Source organism: Lathyrus oleraceus, chromosome 3 (genome assembly GCF_024323335.1).
Source record: "Lathyrus oleraceus cultivar Zhongwan6 chromosome 3, CAAS_Psat_ZW6_1.0, whole genome shotgun sequence".
Classification (NCBI taxonomy): domain Eukaryota; kingdom Viridiplantae; phylum Streptophyta; class Magnoliopsida; order Fabales; family Fabaceae; genus Lathyrus; species Lathyrus oleraceus.
In genome coordinates, this window is record NC_066581.1 from 474,825,898 (window position 1) to 474,837,665 (window position 11,768).

Consider the following 11,768-nt stretch of genomic DNA (forward strand, 5'->3'; position numbering starts at 1 on the left):
ATTTGATACACCTGTCTCTTGACTCTTTTGTTAAATGCCTGGGTCATGTGTTTCTGATATATCTGCCCATGACAAACAGCCGCAAGCCTCTTCTCATCAATCAAATTTATCTGATCGAGTCGAGTCTGAATCCATTCATCTTCATCTAAGCCCGCCTCTTTCATGATTCTTAGAGAGGGAATCTGAACTTCCACTGGTAAGACGGCTTCCATTCCGTAGACTAAAGAGAAAGGAGTTGCCCCTGTCGAAGTGCGTACTGAAGTGCGATAACCATGAAGAGCAAATGGTAACATCTCATGCCAGTCTTTGTACGTTACTGTCATCTTTTGTATAATCTTCTTAATATTCTTATTAGCAGCCTCCACGGCGCCGTTCATCTTTGGCCGGTACGGAGAAGAGTTATGGTGTTTTATTTTGAACTACGTGCAGAGTTCAGTAATCATCTTGTTGTTCAAATTGGTACCATTGTCAGTGATAATTCTTTCAGGGATGTCGTACCGACAAATGAGACCATTCTTGATGAACCGTGCCACCACATTCTTGGTGACAGAAGCAAATGAGGCCGCCTCTACCCACTTTGTAAAGTAATCAATAGCCACGAGGATGAAGCGATGTCCATTAGAAGCCGTAGGTTTAATCTCTCCAATCATATCAATGCCCCATATTGCAAAGGGCCAAGGGGCTGTCAACACGTTCAATGGAGCAGGAGGTGCATGTACTTTATCCGCATATATCTGGCACTTGTGACAGGTTCTGGAGTGATGGTGGCAATCAGCTTCCATGGTAGACCAATAATACCCTGATCTCAGAATCTTCTTGGCCATCGTATGTCCACTAGAATGAGTCCCAAAAATACCGTCGTGCATATCTCCCATAATCTTTTCTGCTTCCTTTTTATCCACACAGCGAAGCAAAGTCGAATCGTGGTTACGTTTGTATAATACTCCATTACTCAAAAAGAATTTAGCAGAGAACTTCCTCAGGAATTTTCTATCATTGATAGATGCCCCCTCAGGGTACTCCTGAGTTTCTAAATATCTTTTTACTTCGTGGAACCAAGGTTTCTCTTCCACTTCATCAGTATTAAGCTCATAACAATGTGCTGGTTCATCCAACCGCTCAATGGTGATCATGGGAGCTTCATTGTCCCATCTGACTCTGAACATAGATGACATGGTAGCCAATGCGTCTGCCAACTGATTCTCTTCTCGTGGGATATGTTCGAATGTAATCTCTCCAAAGTATGGGATTAGTGACAACACCTTCTCTCGATAAGGGATGAGATTCGTATGTTTAGTGTCCCATCCTCCTTTGATCTGACTGATTACTAATGCTGAGTCTCCGTACACACTCAAAAACTTGATCCTTAGGTCTATGGCAGCTCTGAGTCCCAAAATACATGCTTCATACTCAGCCATATTATTGGTACAATCAAAACATAGTCTAGCAGTGAAAGGCGTATGGCAACCCCTGGGAGAAATAATTACGACACCAACACCGTTGCCCAACGCATTAGAAGATCCATCAAAAACCATAGTCCATCGGGACCCCGGTGCGGGTCCTTCATCCGGTCCATGTTCTTCATGATTGGTAACAAACATGACATCTTCATCTGGAAACTCAAAATTCATAGATTGGTAATCATCCACCGCTTGATGAGCCAAATGATCAGCTAGCACGCTTCCTTTGATTGCTTTCTGAGTAGTATACTGGATGTCATACTCTGTTAAGATCATCTGCCATCTTGCTATTCTTCCGGAGAGAGCGGGTTTCTCAAATATGTATTTGATAGGATCCATCTTAGAAATCAATAAAGTGGTGTGATTCAACATATACTGTCTCAGTCGGCGAGCAGCCCAGGCCAAAGCACAACAAGTTTTCTCGAGCAGTGAGTATCTTGTTTCACAGTCGGTAAACTTTTTGCTAAGGTAGTATATGGCATGCTCTTTTCGACCAGACTCGTCATGTTGTCCCAACACGCACCCCATTGAATTTTCTAACACGGTTAAATACATGATTAGAGGTCTTCCTTCAACTGGTGGCATCAGAATTGGAGGTTCTTGAAGATACTTCTTGATTTTGTCAAAAGCTTCTTGACATTCCTCATTCCATATCATCTCTTGATTTTTCCTCAGTAGCTTGAAGAGGGGTTTGCAGGTGGCGGTCAAATGGGAGATAAATCGGGCAATGTAATTCAAGCGTCCCAAGAAACCTCTGACTTCTTTATCTGTACTGGGAACTGGCATTTCTTGAATAGCTCTCACCTTGGCCGGGTCAACCTCAATCCCTTTACCACTGACAATAAAGCCCAGGAGTTTGCCGGACCTTACCCCAAAGGTGCATTTGTTCGGGTTCAACCTCAACTTGTATTTCTTCAACCTCTCGAACAGTTTGTATAAATGATCGAGATGTTCCTCCTCAGTATGAGATCTGGCTATCATGTCATCCACATATACTTCTATTTCATGATGGATCATATCATGGAACAAAACCATCATAGCACGCTGGTACGTTGCCCCTGCATTCTTTAAACCAAATGGCATTACTTTATAACAGAACGTGCCCCATTGCGTCACAAACGTAGTTTTCTCCATGTCCTCAGGCGCCATCTTAATCTGGTTGTAACCTGAGAATCCATCCATGAATGAGAACACCTTGTGTTGAGCGGTGTTATCTACCAGAACATCAATGTGCGGGAGTGGAAAGTCATCCTTGGGACTCACTTTATTCAGGTCTCGGTAATCTACACACATTCGCACCTTACCATCCTTCTTTGGCACTGGTACCACATTAGCAACCCATTGAGGATAAGAAGTAACAGCCAGAAAACCTGCATCAAATTGTTTCATCACCTCAGCTTTGATTTTCTCAGACATTTCAGGACGCATGCGACGAACCTTTTGCTTAACAGGACGACATTCTTCCCTCGTTGGCAGTCGATGCACTACTATATCGGTATCCAGTCCTGGCATGTCTTCATAAGACCAAGCAAAAATCTCTACATAGTCATGCAACATCTGAATCAACCTTCTCTTGACACTGTTTTCCAAGCCTGCTCCTATTTTGACTTCTTTCTTGTTTACTTCAGTACCCAGATTTACAGTCTCAACTGACTCCTCGTGTGGCTGTATAGTCCTTTCTTCCTGCAGTAACAGTCTGGCAAGTTCTCCAGGTACTTCACAATCTTCCTCACTTCCATCCTCGGCTTGGTAGATCGGATTTTCAAAGTCATAATGAACAGTAGTAGAACTATTGTCAACAGGATCCAGAGTGGGTATGGATCTGCAATTCGTTACGTGAGTGTGTGTAAGAAAACATAGCTCGTTTGGAAGATGACAGAAAAGATAAAGAGCGCAATATTTGAATGCAAAAAGTCCATTAATTTATTGAATATGAATATGCTTATGAAGATGACAAAACCCTTAACAAATTAGCTATTGTGCCCCGGGCATAGACACAACGCTTGGAGAAGTTCAATTGTAAAAAAAAACAAAAATTTGCAACACTAAAATAGACAATAACAATTACTCCTGACTAAAGGAAATCGGGATAGTGTCTTCAGCCTTCCAATTATTGAGTCCGTCACCAATTGTTGGGAAAATCCAGCTATCCAGGTCGCAATCGCTGTCAGCATCTTCTACAGCATTAATTTGACTCTTGTCATAGCTGAACCCGAGGCCAAATTTGTCTGACTTGTACGGTACGTCGATCAATTGACCCCAGCCAGTACGACCACCATCTTCAACCACGGCTTGAGCGTCCTTCAGAGAAATCATAGCAGGAGGAGCACGAATAACCTTGGGTACACAGGAAGTTGGCTTAAGGACAGGATTGGTCGGAGGAACTACTTCAAATGACTGACAAGGAGTCTCAATGAATTCACCATCCATCTCGACGTATCTGAAGGTATGCACACTACTGACAATGTACTCTTCTTCTCCACACACGGTGACAATTTTGCCCTTTGTGGGATACCTCAACTTTTAATGGAGAGACGAGGCTACAGCGCCTGCCCCATGAATCCAAGGGCGTCCCAGTAAGCAGGAATAGGCAGGACGAATGTTCATTACATGGAAGGTAGTATTGAAGACTTGAGGTCCTATCTTGATAGGGAGGACTACTTCGCCATGGACAACACTCTTCGCACCATCGTAAGCACGTACCACAATGTCACTAGGTTTCAGTTCAATGCTTTTACAATCCAGCTTATCCAGCACAGTTGTCGGCAGCACATTCAAGGAAGAGCCATTATCGATCAACACATGAGACAAAGTGATTCCCCTACACTCAATGGAGATATGCAGGGCTTTATTGTGATTCTTTCCTGCTGGTGTCAGATCAGCGTCGGAAAAGCCTAGGCCATTGTCAACAGCCAAGTGAGCAACATAATGTTTGAACTGATCGACAGATGTCTCCTGAGGTACATGAGCGGTCTTCAAGAATTTTATCAATGCATTGGCATGAGGTTCAGAAGATAACAACAAGGATAACATCGAGATCTTAGACGGGGTATGCCCCAACTGTTATACAACATCAAAATCACTCTTGCGAATGATTTTCAACACTTCTTCCATTTCTTGTTTGGCAACATCTTCGGGAGTAACTTCGACCGGTGTCTCTGACTGAGAAGGATTGACTGGTTCCTTTCCTCGAGTTTCAAGGACAGGAGGTGAGATTTCTGGAGAGAAGATCCTTCCACTTCGAGTAATTTTACTAGTCCCAACGATGCCATTAGGATTAGTAGAATTGTCAATTTGCTTTACGCCATGGACGTAAACATCACCGCCATAATTCCACGGAATAGCTTTGCTTGAGGAATACGGGATCGGGCCAGGTGCAGTAATGATTAGGGGAGCTACCCTGGGCTCAACAGTAATCTTCACAGGCACCCTAGTAGCGGTAATCTTCACTGGAACTTTGGACCTAGCAATCACAAATATTTCTTCAATAGGGTTTTCCGCCTTAGGAATCTTTTCGAAGAGAACTGTACGATCATCCATCAGCCGTTGAATACCATTCTTCAATTCCCAACAATCATCTAGTTGGAATATACAGAGATTGCAATCTTCAGCACAACCTGGAAATAAACCAGCTTGCAATAAATTCCTCTTTATGATCGGGAGAGGAGATGTTAAGTCCTCCATATTGGAAACGTGATCGTCGTCCATAGCATTAACAGTCTTGTCATGGTTAGGCATAGGAGCAGTGATGACATTAGGGGTCTCCGGAGGCTCAAACTCAATTTCTCCAGCTTCGATCATATCCTGAATCTTATTCTTCAATGACCAGCAATCGTTTGTATCATGCCCGGGGCTATCGGAGTGATATGCACACCTGGCATTAGGGTTATAACGAGAAGAAGTAGTGTTGGGATTCGTAGGAGGATCTCTGAGGGTGATCAAATTTGCCTTTAGCATTCCCTGCAGTGCCTGTGCCAAGGTCATATTGATCCTGGTAAACTGCCTTCTTGGCCTATCTTGTTTGGGCTGGAAGTTTTGAGATGGTGGTGCTGCAATCGTAACTGCTCCGATGTCATGGTCACGGTTTTTCTTGTTACGACCCTTTTGACCGTACACAACATTTGATTCATTCCTCCCCTGATAGGACCTTTTGGTGCTTGCAGAGGCAGCCGCCTGTATCTTTCCACTTCGGATGCCGCTTTCAACACGTTCACCTGTCAATATAAGTTCAGTGAAACCTGATGAAGAACTTCCCAGTAGATGGCTGTAGAATGGGCCGGTCAGTGTGCCCATGAACATATCCACAAATTCTCTGTCAGTCATAGGGGGTTTGACTCTGCCAGCCAAATCTCTCCACTTTTGAGCATATTCTTTAAAGCTTTCTTTAGATCCCATAGTCATATTCTGCAACTGTAGCCGGGTAGGTGTTAGTTCAAAGTTATACTGGTACTGTTTATAGAAAGCTGTTGCTAAATCAGTCCAGGTGCGGATGTCAGAGCTCTCGAGCTGATAATACCATTCCAACTGTGTGCCAGACAGGCTCTCTTGGAAGAAATGGATCCATAGCTTCCTGTCAGTGGTATGCGGCTGAATCTTTCTCACATAAGCTCTCAGATGCATCTGAGGACAAGACGCACCATCGTACTTAGTGAAAGGGGGGATTTTGAATTTGCGAGGAATGGTCACATCGGAGACCAGACCCAAACTTTCGAAATCCAGACCGGGCGTCTTCTGACCCTCCATAGCTAGCATACGTTCTTCCAGCAACTTGTACTTATCATCTCTTGGAGAGTACTGTTCATTTTCATAATCTTCATCGTCATCCTCAGGGTTGGAGAAATCAGCATTCTCTTCCTCTGAATCATTCTCCGCCCCCTCTTCTGGACCATTAGGGATTCCAAACTTGACTCCTACGGCCTGTCCTTTACGCCTTCTTCCCGGGTTAATGAAACTCACAGCTTTCTTGTCTTTCTTCTTTTCGAGCAAAAGAGCCTTCAGTTCCTCCTGCCCCTTGGATAAGCTTAGCATCATCTCCTTGAATTGAGCATTCTGAGTCTGGAGATCTTTGACAGTTTGTTCGAGATCCATTTTTCTGTTTGTAATGAAGACCGTGAGAACATTGAACTTGTAGAATACCTGTTATGCAGTGTTATGTTATGTTATGCAATGCATGAAATGTTTTCAAGGACTTTTGGAATTTAACTTTGCGTAAATCACCAACAAGAGAGAAATGTTTATTGCTAATTTCTTTGATCAATGTTCATTACAAAAGGAATAATAATAAAAATACAATGAAAGCTCAAGTCTCCCAGGGGCGACTTCTTTTTGGGCGAAGATACGCATTGAGTCTTCGTTCCTCATTAAGCTGACTGGTAAGTTCTAACACTTTCTTCCTTTCTGCGACGAACTGAGTCTCGAAAGTATCCCTTTCTTCTCTCAACTGGATCCAGGATCTCTTTAGTTCCTCAACATTGGTAGGCATATCTGGATAAGGAATGATCTGAGGAGCACCTCCTTCATCTTCAGGTTCGACAATCTGAGGTCCGATTGCAAGATATGGCATGACAAGTTCACGAGCTCTGGCGCGTACCCATCTGAGATAAGGTTCCATAGGAATAGAATTTTTCTGTCCTAACGTACCTCTCTTCACCATGCCCCAAGCTCGTACAAATCTTTGACGGAGGCCTTGGGAATCGTTGTCATAGTCGAACACAATGCCTTCGATGATCATTTCATGTGGACCATCTCTTCGAGCACAACCAAACTGTCGCAGAGCTAAAGCAGGATTATAAGTAATACCTCCTCTTATTCCTAGGAGTGGTACATTAGGGAACTCGCCACAACGGTCAATGATGGTAACATTTTCCTTGAACTGAGGACACCAACAGATGTCTGGGTGGGAGAGCGACATTATCCTTTGAGACCATTTCAAATTCTGCTCGTTCTTCAAGACCGATTGAGGAAGGTGCGAAATAAACCACCTAGACAACAAAGGTATGCAGCACATGAGAGTCCCTTGCTTCTTCATGGTACGAGTGTGGAGGGAATGCAAAATGTCTCCCAGCAAGGTAGGTACAGGGTTATGAGTGAGAAATATCTTAATAGCATTCATGTCTATGAATTGGTCTGGATTAGGGAATAACACCAAGCCATAGATTAGCAATGCCAGGATGTCCTCGAAAGCACGGACATTCATAACTTTTAAGAATTCTCGGGCCTTATTTGTCAGGAATTTGGCAAGTAAACCCTTAACTCCACTCCTTGTTACCCAATTAGCTTCAATGTCGGACTTCGTCATGTGTAAAGCTGCGGCAACTTCTTCAGACTTCGGAACCTTTTCTAAACCACTGAACGGTAGTTGATCAAGGATAGGTATCCCAAGCAGTCTGGAGAATTCTTCCAATGTGGGTACCAACTGATAATCTGGGAATGTGAAGCAATGATGTTTAGGGTCGAAGAACTGGAATAAAACTCTCATAGCGAAGGCTTAGCGAAGGCCTGGGAACTGGAACCACTGAACTTGAACCAAAATATTAGTGACTGTCCCGTTCGCCTCTGCCTCGCCTAGCGAAGGCTTAGCGAATGTTCGCTACATGCTCGCTTAGCGATGTGCTAGCGAGCGGCTGCGGGTTTTGAATTTCAGAACAGTACGACCTCAACCTGCTGCATGGCTTATGGTATTCAATTACAGAAATAGCATGGTCAAATATTCAGGGTACAGGCATACTCAAGCTCATAGGCAAAATCTGATTACATATCCAAAAATTCAATCATGATGCATTATGTATTTAGAGATAACAGATTGGAAGCATAAAACAGTAGTGATGCGCAAACCTGTTTGCAATTGAATTGCAACGTTGAATTGGCAGATCACTTTCGGTATCGGATTGAGTTGGGCGGCGGTAGCTTCGGAGCGGGTGAGCGGCCTTCAGGGTTTCTTTACTCGGAATCCTTCAAGTTGATCTCCAGGGTTTCTATGCCAGGGTTTCCGTCCGTCTTTCTCTGTTTTTTCGTCCTCTCTGTGACTGAAGCTTGGCTATTTATAATGCTCTTGTCGTGACCTAATGGGCTCAGAATGAAGCCCAGAATTTTCTGTTATCTGCCAGCTTCGCTAGGCGAGCGTGTAGCGAACGTTCGCTAGGCGAAGGATTTGCTCGCCTAGCGAGCAGGCCAGTTTGGGTCATTTTCTGGATTGGGCTACTCGTGAGCTGGGCCTTTGTTCCTTTAAGATCAGTGTCATAAAAATGAGTCGGAGTGCCCTGAAAAATGTCTTGAAATATTAATGGGCAAATTTTGGGGTATGACACCCCCAAATCAAAATGTAACCACATGAATCATGCCCTTTCAATTCACAAAAAGCTCACAAAAAGCAACCAAGGGTAGGAGGCCTAAACCTCTTGTCAAACACATGCATCAAAAGGGTATCAAATTCACCCATAATACCTCATACATTTAGAGCATTCAAATTAAAGGCATAAAGATGATGGATATAGGGCAAACCTGATTGGAGAGATCGGTTGAAATCAAATGGCACGGCTGGATTTGCAAACCAATATTAGGGTTTGCTTGAGCTGAAAGTGTGTGAGTCTGAATGAACCTTTTAGAGTTGCCTGGAGGTTGCTGCAGATTAATTCTCACTCTCTCTGTCTAGGTTTCTCTCCAGGTTTTGTCCAGGGTTTTGTTTCAATGAAAACTCTAGTATTTATAGCCTAATATTGGTAGCTTAGTGGGCTTTTAAGAGAGGTCCAAGTTTGAGATTTTTTCTTTTATTTATTTAATAATTTTTTTTTATTTTTTTATTTTTATTTTATTTTTATTTATTTTTTTAAAAATTTTTTTATTATTATTTTTTTAAATAAAGTTTCTTGGATCTGATTCTGATTGACATGATGAAATGCAATATGAAATGTTAAATGACCTAAAAATGAATGCATGAATGAGGAGGGCAAATTTTGGGGTGTTACACCTGGGATTACTGAAAGAGGAAAAACTTCCAAAACGTCTTCATCCAGAAAATCCATGGAGGGAGTTCTTGCTTTGTGAGTGGGTTTTGAACCAGAAGAAGACGAATGTTGTGACATTTTGTTGAACTTGTGAGAATATTTTTGTTGCCCTAACAGAGATGGTTGATACAGTTTGATGAAGATGGAAGTGGTTATGCTGAGGTTGAGTGTGAAAATGGTATAGATGGTAGTTCCAATATTTGGTAATGATTTTCCATAAATGGGGCACTTTCTTTTAAGTGGGCAGATAATATTTTTATTACCTTTTCCACTCCACATTAATTGCTATAAATTCTCATGGATACAAATCCCCAATTTTCCTCTTAAACATTCAAACTGATTAGCATCCAAAGCCTTTGTAAATATGTCAGCTAATTGCATTTCAGTAGTAACATGCTCCAGGGCTATGATTTTCTCTTTCACAAGTTCTCTAATGAAGTGATGACGAATATCAACGTGCTTTGTCCTGCTGTGCTGAATAGGATTTTTAGAAATATTTATAGCACTCAGGTTGTCATAGTACAATGTCATGACATCTTGTGTGACATTGTGTTCAGTCAACATTTGTTTCATCCAAACCAGTTGAGAACAACTACTTCCAGTTGCTACGTATTCAGCTTCAGCAATGGATAGAGACACACAATTTTATTTCTTGCTAAACCATGATATCAAATTGTTCCCCAAGAAGAAACATCCTCCTGATGTGCTTTTCCTATCATCGGCACTTCCAGCCCAATCAACATCATAGTAACCAGTCAGCATAGATCCAGATCCATGAGTATATAACATCCCATAGTCACTGGTGCCATTGACATGTTTCAATATTCTCTTGAATTGGTTTATGTGACTGACTTTTGGTTTAGCTTGATATCTAGCACAAACACCTACGGCAAAGGCAATGTCAAGTCTACTTGGTGTGAGATATAGCAGACTTTCTATCATGCTTCTGTACAAGCTTTGATCTACACTAACACCATTTTCATCTTTGGAGACTTTAAAATGTCTAGGAGCAAGTGTTCTTTTATGACTTGCATTCTCCATGCCAAACTTCTTAACAATGTTCTCGACATATTTGCTTTGAGATAGAAAGATAGAATCTTCCATCTGCCTGACTTGGAGGCCAAGAAAATAGGTCAGCTCTCCAACAAGGCTCATCTCAAACTCAGACTGCATTTGTCTAACAAAATGTTCTACCATCTGATCTGACATCCCACCAAACACAATATCATCCACATATATTTGAGCCACCGTGAGCTTTCCTCCTTCATTTTTCACAAATAGGGTCTTGTCAATACCTCCCTTCCTGTAGCCATTGTTAGTGAGGAACACTGTGAGTCTCTCATACCAAGCCCTGGGAGCTTGCTTCAAACCATAGAAGGCTTTCTTCAATCTGTACACATGCTTTGGAAGATTTGGATATGTGAATCCTTTAGGTTGTTCAACATATACTTCCTCATTTAAGTAGCCATTCAAGAAGGCACCTTTTACATCCATTTGGAACAGTTTGAATTTCAGAATACATGTCACTCCAAGCAATAGTCTAATGGACTCAAGGCGAGCTACAGGAGCAAATGTTTCATCAAAATCCACTCCTTCAACTTGAGTATATCCTTGTGCTACTAATCTTGCTTTGTTTTTAGTAACCACCCTTTGTTCATCAGATTTATTCTTATACACCCACTTTGCACCTATGACATTTATTCCTTCAGGTCTAGGAACTAATTCCCATACTTCATTCCTCTTGAATTGACCTAACTCCTCCTGCATGGCATTGATCCAGAACTCATCAATCAAGGCTTCCTTGACATTCCTAGGCTCAATCTTGGACACAAATCAGCCATGTGAGATCACTTCCCTTGATCTAGTTGTGACCCCTTTATTTGGGTCTCCTATAATGAGATCTTTGGGATGATCCTTCTGAACCTCGAGGGAGGGTCCTTTGTTGATTTTGTCATCTTCAGGTTCAGCTTGAGGAGGTTCACTCTCCTTATTTTTGTCTGAGAAATCAGCTGTGGGATCATTTGGAGATGTCTCAACATCGTATGTGACATCAGTCTGTTGGTCATCAACCACAACATTGATAGATTCCATCATTACTTTTGTTATGGAGTTAAAGACTCTATAAGCTTTGTTGTTTGTTGAGTAGCCCAGAAATATTCCTTCATCACTTTTGGGATCCATCTTCCTTCTTTGTTCATGATCAGTCAAGATATAACATTTACTACCAAACACATGAAAGTATTTGACTGTAGGTCTTCTCCCTTTCCAAACTTCATATAGGGTTGTAGGAGTCCCTTTCTTCAAG